Source organism: Zootoca vivipara, chromosome 17 (assembly GCF_963506605.1).
Source record: "Zootoca vivipara chromosome 17, rZooViv1.1, whole genome shotgun sequence".
Classification (NCBI taxonomy): Eukaryota; Metazoa; Chordata; class Lepidosauria; order Squamata; family Lacertidae; genus Zootoca; species Zootoca vivipara.
In genome coordinates, this window is record NC_083292.1 from 22,413,724 (window position 1) to 22,426,028 (window position 12,305).

Genomic DNA, 12,305 nt, shown 5'->3' on the forward strand with positions numbered 1-12,305 from the left:
AATACATACTCTTTTAGCTATCCCTCCCATCACATTTGCAAATGCTAATTCACATGAACACATCCTGAAGTAGAGAATCAATAGTATGTCAGAAGCTATAAATACTCCTTCCACTACCCTAATGTGAACCTGGCCTCCTAGACACCATTAGGTAAAGGTAAAGGGAACCCTGACCATTAGGTCCAGTTGTAACCGACTCTGGGGTTGCGGCGCTCATCTCGCGTTATTGGCCGAGGGAGCTGGCATAGCGCTTCCAGGTCATGTGGCCAGCATGACAAAGCAAATCAGAGCAGCACACAGAAACACCGTTTACCTTCCCACTGTATTATCTACTTGTACTTTGACGTGCTTTTGAACTGCTAGGTTGGCAGGAGCTGGGACCGAGCAACGGGAGCTCACCCCGTCACGGGGATTCGAACCGCCGACCTTCTGATTGGCAAGCCCTAGGTTCAGTGGTTTAACCCACAGTACCACCCACATCCCTAGACACCATTGCCACCTCTCAATTTGCTTACTCTTCTATGCAAGCTACCACTAATTGCATAGTTTTTGGTTGAAACAGCATCAATAGGCAATGACTGTAACTGTGACTGCTGGGGGGGAACCTTTGGCCCTTTATATGTTGCTGAACTACAACTCCCACCATTGCTAGCAGTTTCCAACAACTGCTGTAAATGCTAAGGGATGCACTGCTGGCATGCATCTGTCTCAAGAGACAATGGAATGCATCTCTAGGGGTTAAGTCAAACCACCAAGTTACCTGAGAATTAGAAACTGTCATAGGGGAGATGGAGAAGAGGGAAACAGAGGTCAACGGGGGGGAAGAATATGTGCAATTATGGTTACATGTACTCAGGTTTCATTTCAATATGGAAGTGAAGACTAAAGGCTTTGGAGAAGAAATGAATTTTGAGGAGCGACTTGAACAAGATAAAGAGCTAGCACCATGCAGTGTTCTGGGAAAGAGTCCCGGGGACAAAGGGAGAAGGAGCCAAGGTCAGGTAAAGGAGCAGGAAACCTCTGCCCCAGCACCTGATCCCTAGAAATCTTTTGACACCTCAGACTTGGGTAGAAACAATCCCAAATACTTCCAAGTACCTGGAGCTAAGAGATAAAATATGCCAAATTCAGCATAAGGAGGAAATGTAGTGCTTTGGACTTCTAAAATAGCTGGAGAATTCTTGTGACCAAACTGTCTCAAGATTGTACCATGCTCAGTTCAGAGTGAGTGATAAAAAAAGAAAAATAATTATTCTGTGCTGCCATTTATGCAACGGCTTGCATACAGAAAAAGTATGTTTGGGGGAGGATCGTTTGTAGAAAGTCAGCATGTCATATATGGGCCAAACAATGAAGTAAATAATTTCAAACATTCCATCCTGCTACACTTTGAAAAATCCAGCCAGCAGCTTCTTGTTCCAATACAAGCAATCAGAGCTTCAATTTACGCCTCCTCCATTAAAATATTGTTTTCACATTTCTGATTGTAATTTCTGTCAGATCCAGAATATACCACTTGTTTCCTCCAAAGAAAAATAACTACTTTTGAGGAAAATAAAACCTGGAAAACATTTGGCTCATCCCAAATGCAACACTGTGTCCTGGTTAGCAGAAGCAAAGGAAAGAGAGGTACATATTTGTATAACAAAAGGCAGGGAGTATGTAAAGCCAGAAGGATGTTAACTTTGGTTAGGCAATAGGAAGCTTTATGTCCATGCCTGGGCTAATGACAGATATGTGATTTCAAAATGTATATATTATTGCAGATACTTTTAACCACTGCCTTCGGTGTTCCTTCTTCATCTTACTATTAGAGAAACAAAAATGGTGTTTTATTTAAATAGACCTTTAAACAGCAGGCTACTTGAGTGCTTTAGAAAACTGACACCAAATGGTTGATCATCTCCTTCAGGGTTTATGGTTCACAAAGCTGCACACCAGTGAGGTTTAAATGAAAGTCCTCATGTTACACATACCATTTGAACAAAAATCTATTATACAATCACACAACTTCTGCTCCCAAGCAGGGCACCTTATATTTACAACACCCCCAACAGATACTTCTTCAACCACTTTGTGAAATCGCTTGGCAACTGTTTTCACAATCTTCCTAGTCCTGTGGTTTTAGGCACTGGATGTTCATTTCCCACAGTTGGGCTACTTATCTGTACACCCACTGACTACTGTCTTAGGCGGTCTTGTGGGAGGGAGCATTTGCAGTCCCAACAGTGTTTTGAATGTTTCTCTTGCTGCACCCAGCCACCTGACAGAATGGGTAAACTTTTCTGTTTTAAAATGACCTGCCTGTTCAGCTAGGTGATTGGGTATAATAAAAACTCAAAAGACAACCCTGTCCACAATATTTGTACAGTTCTCCATACAATGCAATGTACACCCTGATCACTGGTAACATATGTATCTATACGACAAGCCATGAGGTCTTAAAGAGACTACAGTAGTTCAATTTGTTCTCTCGTAACTTTAATGATCAGACACATTACAGTAGTGTCTTTAAAGGTTATTACATTTTAATTCCAGAACCTGTGATTTCCCATCACAATCTAGCATTGGCACCAATGTCTCTGCTATTATTCCTGACATCTGGAACCATAGAACAAAGCATGCTGATTTTAAAATGTCTACACTTGTTTCAGCATAATAGACTCCTAACCAAGGTCACTGTAAATTGAAAATGGATTATGCAGCACAAGCCCAAACAAGGTGTCACAGAAGTAATTTTCTCCTCTGTTGCTTGAGGGGTGGGTGCAGTGTTTTAATCCTATTTGTGCCCAGATCTAGACAGTATACAGACCATCATTCTGGTACAAGAATATCCAATCAAGTTAAAAGCTTTGTTCAGATGGATAAGGATGGTTGCCCTGCAGTTTAAAAATTTAGTGCTAGTGTCTGAGAAAGAAAAAAAGAAAAATCCAACCCCGTGCAGGCCTGACACTTTCAAACAAAAAAAATCAATTGCAGCGTCTAGGATCTGGAAATCTTTCCCCAACCATGCAAATTAGAGCAGGTAGCCACAGTGGGGGGGGGGGGGGAGAAACCAAAGTGGTTTGCCATTATTCCTTCCTTCCTAGAGAAGAAGCATATACTTGGATATGTTCATTTAGCAATGACAAAGCCCTTGAGCAAGAAGGAATAAGCACAACCGCCACAGGCAGCTGTACAGGGAAAGCAGAATAGTACAAAGAGCGACAGCTGTTTCACTACCAGTTTGCCAGAGAGAAGCAGAGTATCCACTGGACTGAATATTCTCATCTCCCACACACAACAAAATGTTATAAAAGGCTGTTCAATTATATACAGAGATTGGGTAGGTAAGTCAGGTTGTGTGTCTGTACAAGTCACAGATCAAATTAATGGAGGTTGGGCTGACAATCTAGGAAAGATTAGGCTACCAGGTCTCTTGTAAGGAGGAGGTGGTCAAGATGCTCACAGTCTATTCCCAAAAAACACAATTTCTACCCCTTCCTCCTTCCCTCAGGAACCAGGTTGCATCAACACCCTCCCCACCTGTCCAGTGGCACTCCTTTTTAATGTCAGGTCAATCCATAATAAGATCTCCATCGTTCACAATTTGTCCATGGGGAGGGCCAACCTAACACGCATTACCAAAACCTAGGAGGGCAACCAGGGAGATGATTTGACCCGGTAGTGATACACCTGGGTATTTGATGCAGCATCAGCACAGGCTGATGGGACCTTCTCAATACATTCTGAACCAGCACAAAGCAGGGATTTTGGCTTTTGTTCTGGGGTGTTGGATTTGTTGGGGCTTGTAACAATTCTGTTATCAAGGTTCCAGACCACTTTATATGGTGAGGTTTGGTCTTACAAGAGCATTTCCTCCATACAGGGATTGGGAGTCTGCTTGTTTTATGCTATGTTGTCTTATATTTTTAATGTATATCGGTACTGAACTTGCCCTTTCAGTGAAGAGCAGGTAATGAATCTGTTAATTAAATAAAAAATTTGAAAAACCTTGTTTCTCCAGTAGCCTCCCCATGGTAGAATTATCATCCTTAAAAAAGATGTTGCTCGTGTGAGGTTCTGAAAGCATTAATCAGATAATCCATCCAATTAAGTTAATGAATCAATCACAGGCTGATAGATGGATCGTTACTAGGAGAAGTCTCCTATGAAACCATGTTCAGTGAAGAGGACATTCTTGCTCTACAGTGGGCCTTTCACCAGTTTATGCCTGCAAGCCACCTGTGATCACTTCTCTAATTTGGCCCATCACCGTGCTTTAGTAATTTCATAATATTGATTACTGCAAGGAACTCTATGCAGAAGTGTCTTCAAAGAAAAATGTTTAGAAATGTTTTAGAAATTTCAGCTAGTGCAGAATCCTGAGCCTGAGTTCTTCACAGAACAGGCCACAGGGAGTTGGCTTCACATTGACTTTCAGACCCAGTTCAACGTGCTAGTGATTACCTTTAAAATCTGACATAACCTGGGGACTGCATTAAAGCATCTCCTCTGAAATTTACCTCTCCACTCCCTTAGATATGTGACAAAGATTCCGCTCCATGTTCATCCTTTATGGCTGCATTGAACCTTCTCTGTAACAGCACAAACTCTGAGGAATATTTTGTCAATCAAGGCAAATCTGACCTCAGGTTAAAATGCAGCTTTCCCAGCCATCCAGCGGTTGTTGGAGTTTACGCTTTTTCATTTTATCGTGTGGAATTTTATCTGGCCAACAAGTCTTACTCCTGACTGTTTGTCCCCCCCCCCTTCTCTCTCTCTCTCTGTGTGTGTGCGCATGTTAGCTGAATAGTAGTTTAGATAACAATTCTATGCAGCATTAAGCCATAAAATGACACCTAGAGCAGTACAGCCACAATAAAACAGTAACAGCAATAATAAAACAAACTATGTGCAATTTTAGGCAATGGATATGAGCCACCCATCTGGACGCATCCCTTCCTGTTTGCTCCAATGCTAAACCACCTTAGAGAAGAGTGGGAGCTGCAAGCATAGGATTCTCAGATACTTTAATGGGTCCCATAAACTTCCTAGGCTAGGACTGGGGCGTTTTTAATGTGACTAACTTGAATTGGACAGGAGTAAGCTGCTTTCTGAACTTATTATTAAAGAGGGGGACATACTTTTTAAGGTCATTTAGAAGAAGAAGAAGAAGAAGAAGAAGAAGAAGAAGAAGAAGAAGAAGAAGAAGAAGAAGAAGAAGAAGAAGAAGAAGAAGAAGAAGAAGAAGAAGAAGAAGAAGAAGACACCTAGAAGCTGGTGTGACAGTGACATCCCCCACACAACCTGCCTCTGAAGAAAAGGTATGCCATAGTCTCTCACCTTCTTGGCTTACGGCAAAGACAATTGTTTTTACCTATTTAGTTTATTTACACTCCACCATCAGTGCATGGTACTTTAGAGAGTTACACAAGCAACAAACATAGCTCCCTGCCCGCTAGGAGTTTATGATCTAAAATAGGCAGTGGGGAAAACTACAGAAGGAAAGAGAAAAGAATCTAGGCAAATTCTATTAGACTTGATTGCAGCTGGAAATTAAGGATTCAGGGGAAGCCAAAGTTGACCCTAAAAAGGCATGTTCTGGTGAGATATCTGAAGGGAGGGAGGGGGCACCATGTCCATATCCAGGAAAGGAGTTCCCCACTAATGAAAGACCCAGGAGATCTTCAGTCATCTGAGGTGTAAGATGAGAAGCAGCAGAGATCACAAGAGGAGATGTAACTAGAGACAAAGGACAGGAAGGAAGAATGGGGGTTATGCTGGGGGTAGCTTTAAAAAGACGAGGAGTTTGTGCTGGATATGGAAGGGGATGGAAAGTCAATAAAAGGATCTGAAAAAGGGTGTCATGTGGCTAAAGTGACAGAGAAGGTTAATAATTCTGGCAGTGAATAATTCCACATGCTTATTCAGAAGCTGTATTATTTCAATTAGACTGAAGTCTTCAGAAAGTGTCCAAAGGACTGCAGCTCAAGCCTTATTTGGCTTCAGTCACTTAGCAACTAAACTGAAGCATTTATTCCACGGTGTTACATCTGAATGGCTTGACCCTTAAGAAGGTAGCTGCTACGCAGGGTCAATTCAGCCACCACTGCAGTTGTTTTGCCCAAAAGGAAGGCCTGCTTTTATTTAGACTGGTGCTGTTGCTGCCACAAGAAAAAAGATTTATACAATCTTATTTAGCTTCAGTTTATGAGACAGGCAACACTCATCCCAAGTTACTTCTCTTTGAAACTCATAGTAATTAATATTTAATACTAAGCACCAGCTGTTTCTACATGGTGTGGTGTTATTCCCTTGAATGTGTAAATCAAAGCAGCCAAAGCAGTAAAAACCTTCAAATTATGCTGTAATTCACCTCATCTTTAGAAATGGCTTCCTTCACATCAGGCAATTAACTTCCAAGAGTTTGCACCTTCCACAACTTGCATGATTTAATGGTAATCAGGACATGGCTGAGTTTTATTACATGCTCAAATGGTTCTCTAAGTAAGTGACCAGATTGCTCAGCATACCACAAACGACTGTGCTAATACGCCATGAACTGCTCTGTGGAAACATCAATGGCCCTGTTTATCTTCTCCCAGTTGACCTGCAAGGCTGCCAGCTTAACCATAGGGGTGTAGGTGGTGGACCAAACCAAGGATCAGAACTTCAGTGCCACCAGAACCACTGGGTGAGAACAGCTGTGGTTTCCATGGAGGAAGTTGTCTTATACCAGACCAGATCATTAGTCCATCTCAATATTATCTATACTGACTGGTATATAGCTCTCCAAGATTTTGGACAGAGATTTTCCCCAGTGCTCCCTAGAGATGGCAGAGATTTAACCTGGGGTGCACGTGCTCTACCACTGACTTATGACTCCTTGCCTATGCCACACAATTCAGAAGCCATCCAACTGCGGTATATGAGCATGCACAAGAGACTGAGTGTTACAGCTTCTCGCACCCACAGCCAGGCTGGCGAAAAGCCCCATGCAGAAAGGTTAGTAATGGAGCAACCCCAGTGCCAGAAGCTGTTCTCATGGGATGAGTCATCTTCACCAGTCCTGCTTTGATGAGGTTGCTCTCCCCACCCCCCAATTGCAGGACCACCATCAAGAGTACACACCAGGCCAGATGCAAAGGAGTGGCTGCAACTGCTGGGATCAGGGTTGCTTGTTGGTCTTTAAAATACACCCCCTCCCTGGCTTCTGCTGCCTCTTTACTGCTTACTGCAGCATTAGGCTAGAAACCCAACAAAATCTTCCCAAAGTTAATGGCAACTCCAGCCAACTAATTCTTACCCCAGTAATGGGCAAAGTGATGATGCAGAAATTGCCCACACTCCACTCTTTGTTATTCTCATGCAGAGGTAAAAATGTTTAAAGCAAAGGATTTTCAAGGATCTATAACACTATATGTGTATTGTACTTTAAAACATCAACATTAATATGCAATTGCAGGTATTTCATTTTCATTATCTTTGCTACAAATGAAATTAGAGACTGCAGAATTTGAAAATGAAGGAAACACATTCTGATCATAAATATCCACAAACTATTTCATCCCACAGTCTCATTAATTCCAGAGTGATTCTCCAGAAATTGAAATACAAAGTTGCATTTAAACCAAATGCAAAGCACTGAACAATGGGAGAAAGGGTTGAATTCTTGAAAGGGTTACATTCTAGTAAAGATGTACTGTGCTGTATTGAGAAGTGGCATAATTATTTTTTCTGTTTTGACCATCACAAACTAGTCACTCTTGCTTTGGAGATTGTGCTGGCAGAGAGATTTAATGATCCCCTGGTTTATTTTTAAGAGGAGAGTCTTCCTCCCCCCCAAACCAACATGCAGGGGAAACAATATTAGAATAGCCATTCAGAAACTTAAAAGGAGCTTTTCAGTGTTTACTGATGCCCTTAAGACAATTCATTACAGATATAGTAAGTGACAACACTGTGTGGCAGGCTGCACAACTGGGGCTCCTGACAAATCTAATTAACAGCACATCAGGGGTACTTTGCTTATCCTTTACATACTCCGCCAGCTTTGAGTGTCTAATGAGGAAAGCAGCTTAAACATTCCTAGAACTTCAACTAGTTGAACAATACAGCCAGCAACAAGGCCTCCCCTTAAAAGAACTGATGTCCAGATGTGTCACGTGTTTGTGTAAACGAAGACATTCATGTCAAGACAACTAAAGCAGTTCTCCGCAATACTGACAGATGGAACAGACAGAAAGTGGGCAGGCGCTCTTCATGCAGTCAGCTGCCATTTGTGAACCAAGAGTGGCTGCAGGTAGTTACAACTACACTGAAAACATCAATAGCCTGTGTACTTAAGACTGTGCACCTTTAAGCCAGGCAAACAAGACCTTACAGTATATGCAAATTATATATAGTAAGGGTTACCTCAACAGTTGCAGCTGATTCCTTTACCTTCATAGCCACACTCAACCTCCCTGTGAACATCCAACATTCCACATGCTGTATTAAACTCTATCTACACTATTCATAACTATAGTAACTCATCCAACCCAAAAGCTAAGGTACTTAATGTTTAACCTCTGGTAATACCTCAGTCAAACCTCAGGTTACAGCCGCTTCAAGTTGTGTCTCTTCAGGTTGCGCTCTGTGCCGAACCCGGAAGTACCAGAACTTGTTACTTCCGGGTTTCAGTGCACGCACATGCGCAGAAGCGCCGAATCGCAACCCGCATGGATCACGTTCGCAACCCGAGCGTCCACTGTACGTATATCCATCCACCATATTCCAACTTAAACAGGCTAATATGCAGCCCACTCGCTATAAATCACAGCCACCATCTACAAACTACCAAACGAAACACAAAGGTGAATCTTCTTATTTCAGGGACACGTCCTATCCTCTTTCAAGCATAAATCACACAGTGGGGGCTCCAGCCATTGAAAAAGTAGTGAGGTTGTACCACTGACTGCACTCCCAAAGTCAAGCAGCTTGCTCCCCTTGTTCACAAGGTCCATACATTGAGTGTGGACATCAGCAAAAGGGAAACCTACAGGATCAGGAACCCCAAACACTTTGAGGTTGTCAATCCCATTGCGATCAACACATGCAGGTTTCCCTTTTGGAGTCATCCACATTCAGAATGTGGGTGTCAGGAATGGGGCGGGGGATGCTCTATGACATTGGGCCAGCAATGGACCTCCTGTTGCTTCAGTGAGGAGACAACTGAAACCATGTAATTATACAGGGCCCTATACAGTCCTGATTTGAAACTTGCTAAGAAAGTCTGAAATGAATGCAAGAGGTGACTGTGCCCCCAGCAGAATAGCTGTGTTATAACTCCAAAGGCTATTAGCTTCAGGACAAAAAGAGAACATTTGCAAGTTGGAGAATTGATGGAGGGGGTGCTATGTGTCAAGTAAGTCTCCAAAAGACAACAATGCATGGAGGCTAAGAGTGGAGGGTTTGTAGCTGAAATCAAATAAATCGATCATAATAGAAGAAAATCAGCAAAATCCAAGGCTATAAAAGCATACAAAATTCAGGAAGAGGCAGTGTCTGAAATACTGCTAATAAACCATAAGCACCATTAATGCAGGCGTGGCACAACCAGTTCTGCAAAGCATCTCAAATATTTGAGAGATTATGGAGTGAGACTATGCAGTTCCCATGGATGGTGTAACAGGTGTTCCTTTTGCTCTGGCCTAATCCCAAATGGCTTAAATTTTAAGAGAGACACCCTTTTTACAGGGATGTACCAATATCAAATGGCTGGCTGGGTGTCCAGAGTACGGTATCTTAGTAGAGTGCAGTGAACTTATGTTCTGGCTTCTTTCGTGTCCTTTATTCAGGTGACCCTAACAGCTAGGAAGCACTGTGGTCCTGGATATAAGAAATACTATGCAGCGACTTAGATAGTACAGAAAAACTACAATTGTGCAAATTCATATATTTTGGCTCAGAACCACTTCCAGCTATTAATGGCAAAGTGATTTGCAGGCATAGTGAAAATATTTGAAAAGCACCCGTTGAAGAAGCAGTAACCCTAGCAAAGGCTTTGAGTGTATGAATCCTGAAATTCTGAGCTACATCATCCTCCCATTTTGAAAAGATTTTGAAGGTCTGAAGCATAACTTACCATGAAAAGGACAAATCTTTACTTAAGGTATAAGGTGTATATATATCAAGCTACATTATTTCAGATCCCTATAAAAGAGTACATCTATCTTGCATGTGAAAGTTAACATATTAGATAAGAAATGTAACAAGGATGGCTGCAATCCTCCAGCCAGCATATTCTAGAAATCTGCATCTGCTCAGCAGTGCCACAAATGTCTCTGTAGGCTTTCCCTGAGCATTAGTTAACCACGTGGAAAGTCCTCCCTTTTTCTATAAAGCACATTAAAATCACAAAGCATGTTGCTGCAGCTTTTACTACCACGGATGCAAAGCAGGAGTCAAAAGTGCAATGAAGGAACTGTGGTCTCAGGGGCAAACCCAAGCTTTTAAACTGAACAAGCTGTATGCACGATAAATGCTGGACTGGCAGAATCGCTGAAAACAGAACACACTGAAGCCTCTCTTCACAGCTGGGGACTCAAAACAGAAGCACAACACACTACCAGAAACCAATCAGTTTTGCTATTTTTACATTCCTCTTGCTTGCTAAGTAAGCACACTGTAGTTTTTTTAAAAGAACTTAAATCATTCAGTTTAGTCTGAAATATCTTCTTAAGGTCCGCCAACAGTACGCTGCATTTCTGTACCAAATGCATCTATACTATTTAGCTAAAAGGACCCCTGACCATTAGGTCCAGTCGTGACCGACTCTGGGGTTGCGTGCTCATCTCGCATTATTGGCCGAGGGAGCCGGCGTATAGCTTCCAGGTCATGTGGCCAGCATGACAAAGCCGCTTCTGGCAAACTAGAGCAGCACATGGAAACGCCGTTTACCTTCCCGCTGTAGCGATTCCTATTTATCTACTTGCATTTTGACATGCTTTCGAACTGCTAGGTTGGCAGGAGCTGGGACCAAGCAACGGGAGCTCACCCCGTCACAGGGATTCGAACCGCCGACCTTCTGATCAGCAAGCCCTAGGCTCAGTGGTTTAACCACAGCGCCACCTGGGTCCCTATATACTATTTAGCTAAGTTTACTGAATTCCTGCAATTCTTTGAAATTGGTTTTTAAAAGAGGAATACATGACATCAGTAGAAAAACACTACTCAAAAACCACTTCCTACTTAAGTGAAACCTAAAACTACCTTAAAGGTAAAGGGATCCCTGACCATTAGGTCCACTCGTGACCGATTCTGGGGTTGAAGCGCTCATCTTGCATTATTGGCCGAGGGAGCCAGCGTACAGCTTCCATGTCATGTGGCCAGCATGACAAAGCCGCGGTAGCAGTACCTATTTACCTACTTCCCACAGTAGCAGTACCTATTTATCTAAGTATATTCCTGCGTATAAGACTACTTTTTAACCCAGGAAAATCTTCTCAAAAGTCGGGGGTCGTTTTATATGCCGGGTCGTATTTCTTATACGGCGAGTATATCCCAAACTCTATATTTTACCTGGAAAAGTTGGGGGTCGTCTTATACGCCCAGTCGTCTTATACGCCGGAATATACGGGTACTTGCACTTTGACGTGCTTTCAAACTGCTAGGTTGGCAGGAGCTGGGACAGAGCAATGGGAGCTCACCCTGTCACGGGGATTCGAACTGCCGACCTTCTGATCGGCAAGCCCTAGGCTCTGTGGTTTAACTCACAGCGCCACCCGCGTCCCTCTTGAAAAGTACCTTAGGCACATATAAATTTTATACAAAACTTTCCTGTAGACCAGTATTCACACATGCAACCAATCATGGCAGTATCAATAAGACTACATTTCTCAATATTTCCTATAAAGTTCACTGGGCTTCCTACAAGGTTTTAAAGTATTGCAATACAGACACTTAATACACTGTCAGTATGAAATGATGAGTATCCTTTTCCATTTCTCTCCATAGATAGATAGATAGATAGATAGATAGATAGATAGATAGATAGATAGATAGATAACACACAAACACATACCCACCTCAGTCCAATATTGTAACATCAGCTTGGAAAAGCAAAGCAAAATGGCCTCAAAGCCACGGCACACACACACAAAACCACCTGGTTCTGGATACAGTCAACTCTCAAACGAGAAGTGTCAGGGAACCTTGACTGCACCAGATTCCAAAGAGTAGGCAAAAAGGTGCTAACATTGCGCCACTTCTGTTACAGTGTGCTACAAAGTTGGGAGAGGAGGGAAATCAACGCAATAATGTTGAACTCACTAACAGGGCCA

The 12,305-nt window shown here is 42.5% G+C and overlaps 1 protein-coding gene across 1 annotated transcript in view; it reads right to left on the bottom strand.

Moving 5' to 3' along the window:
• Positions 1 to 12,305, bottom strand: part of MED13L (mediator complex subunit 13L) — a 171,624-nt gene that overhangs the window by 89,549 nt on the left and 69,770 nt on the right. The window lies entirely within an intron of this gene.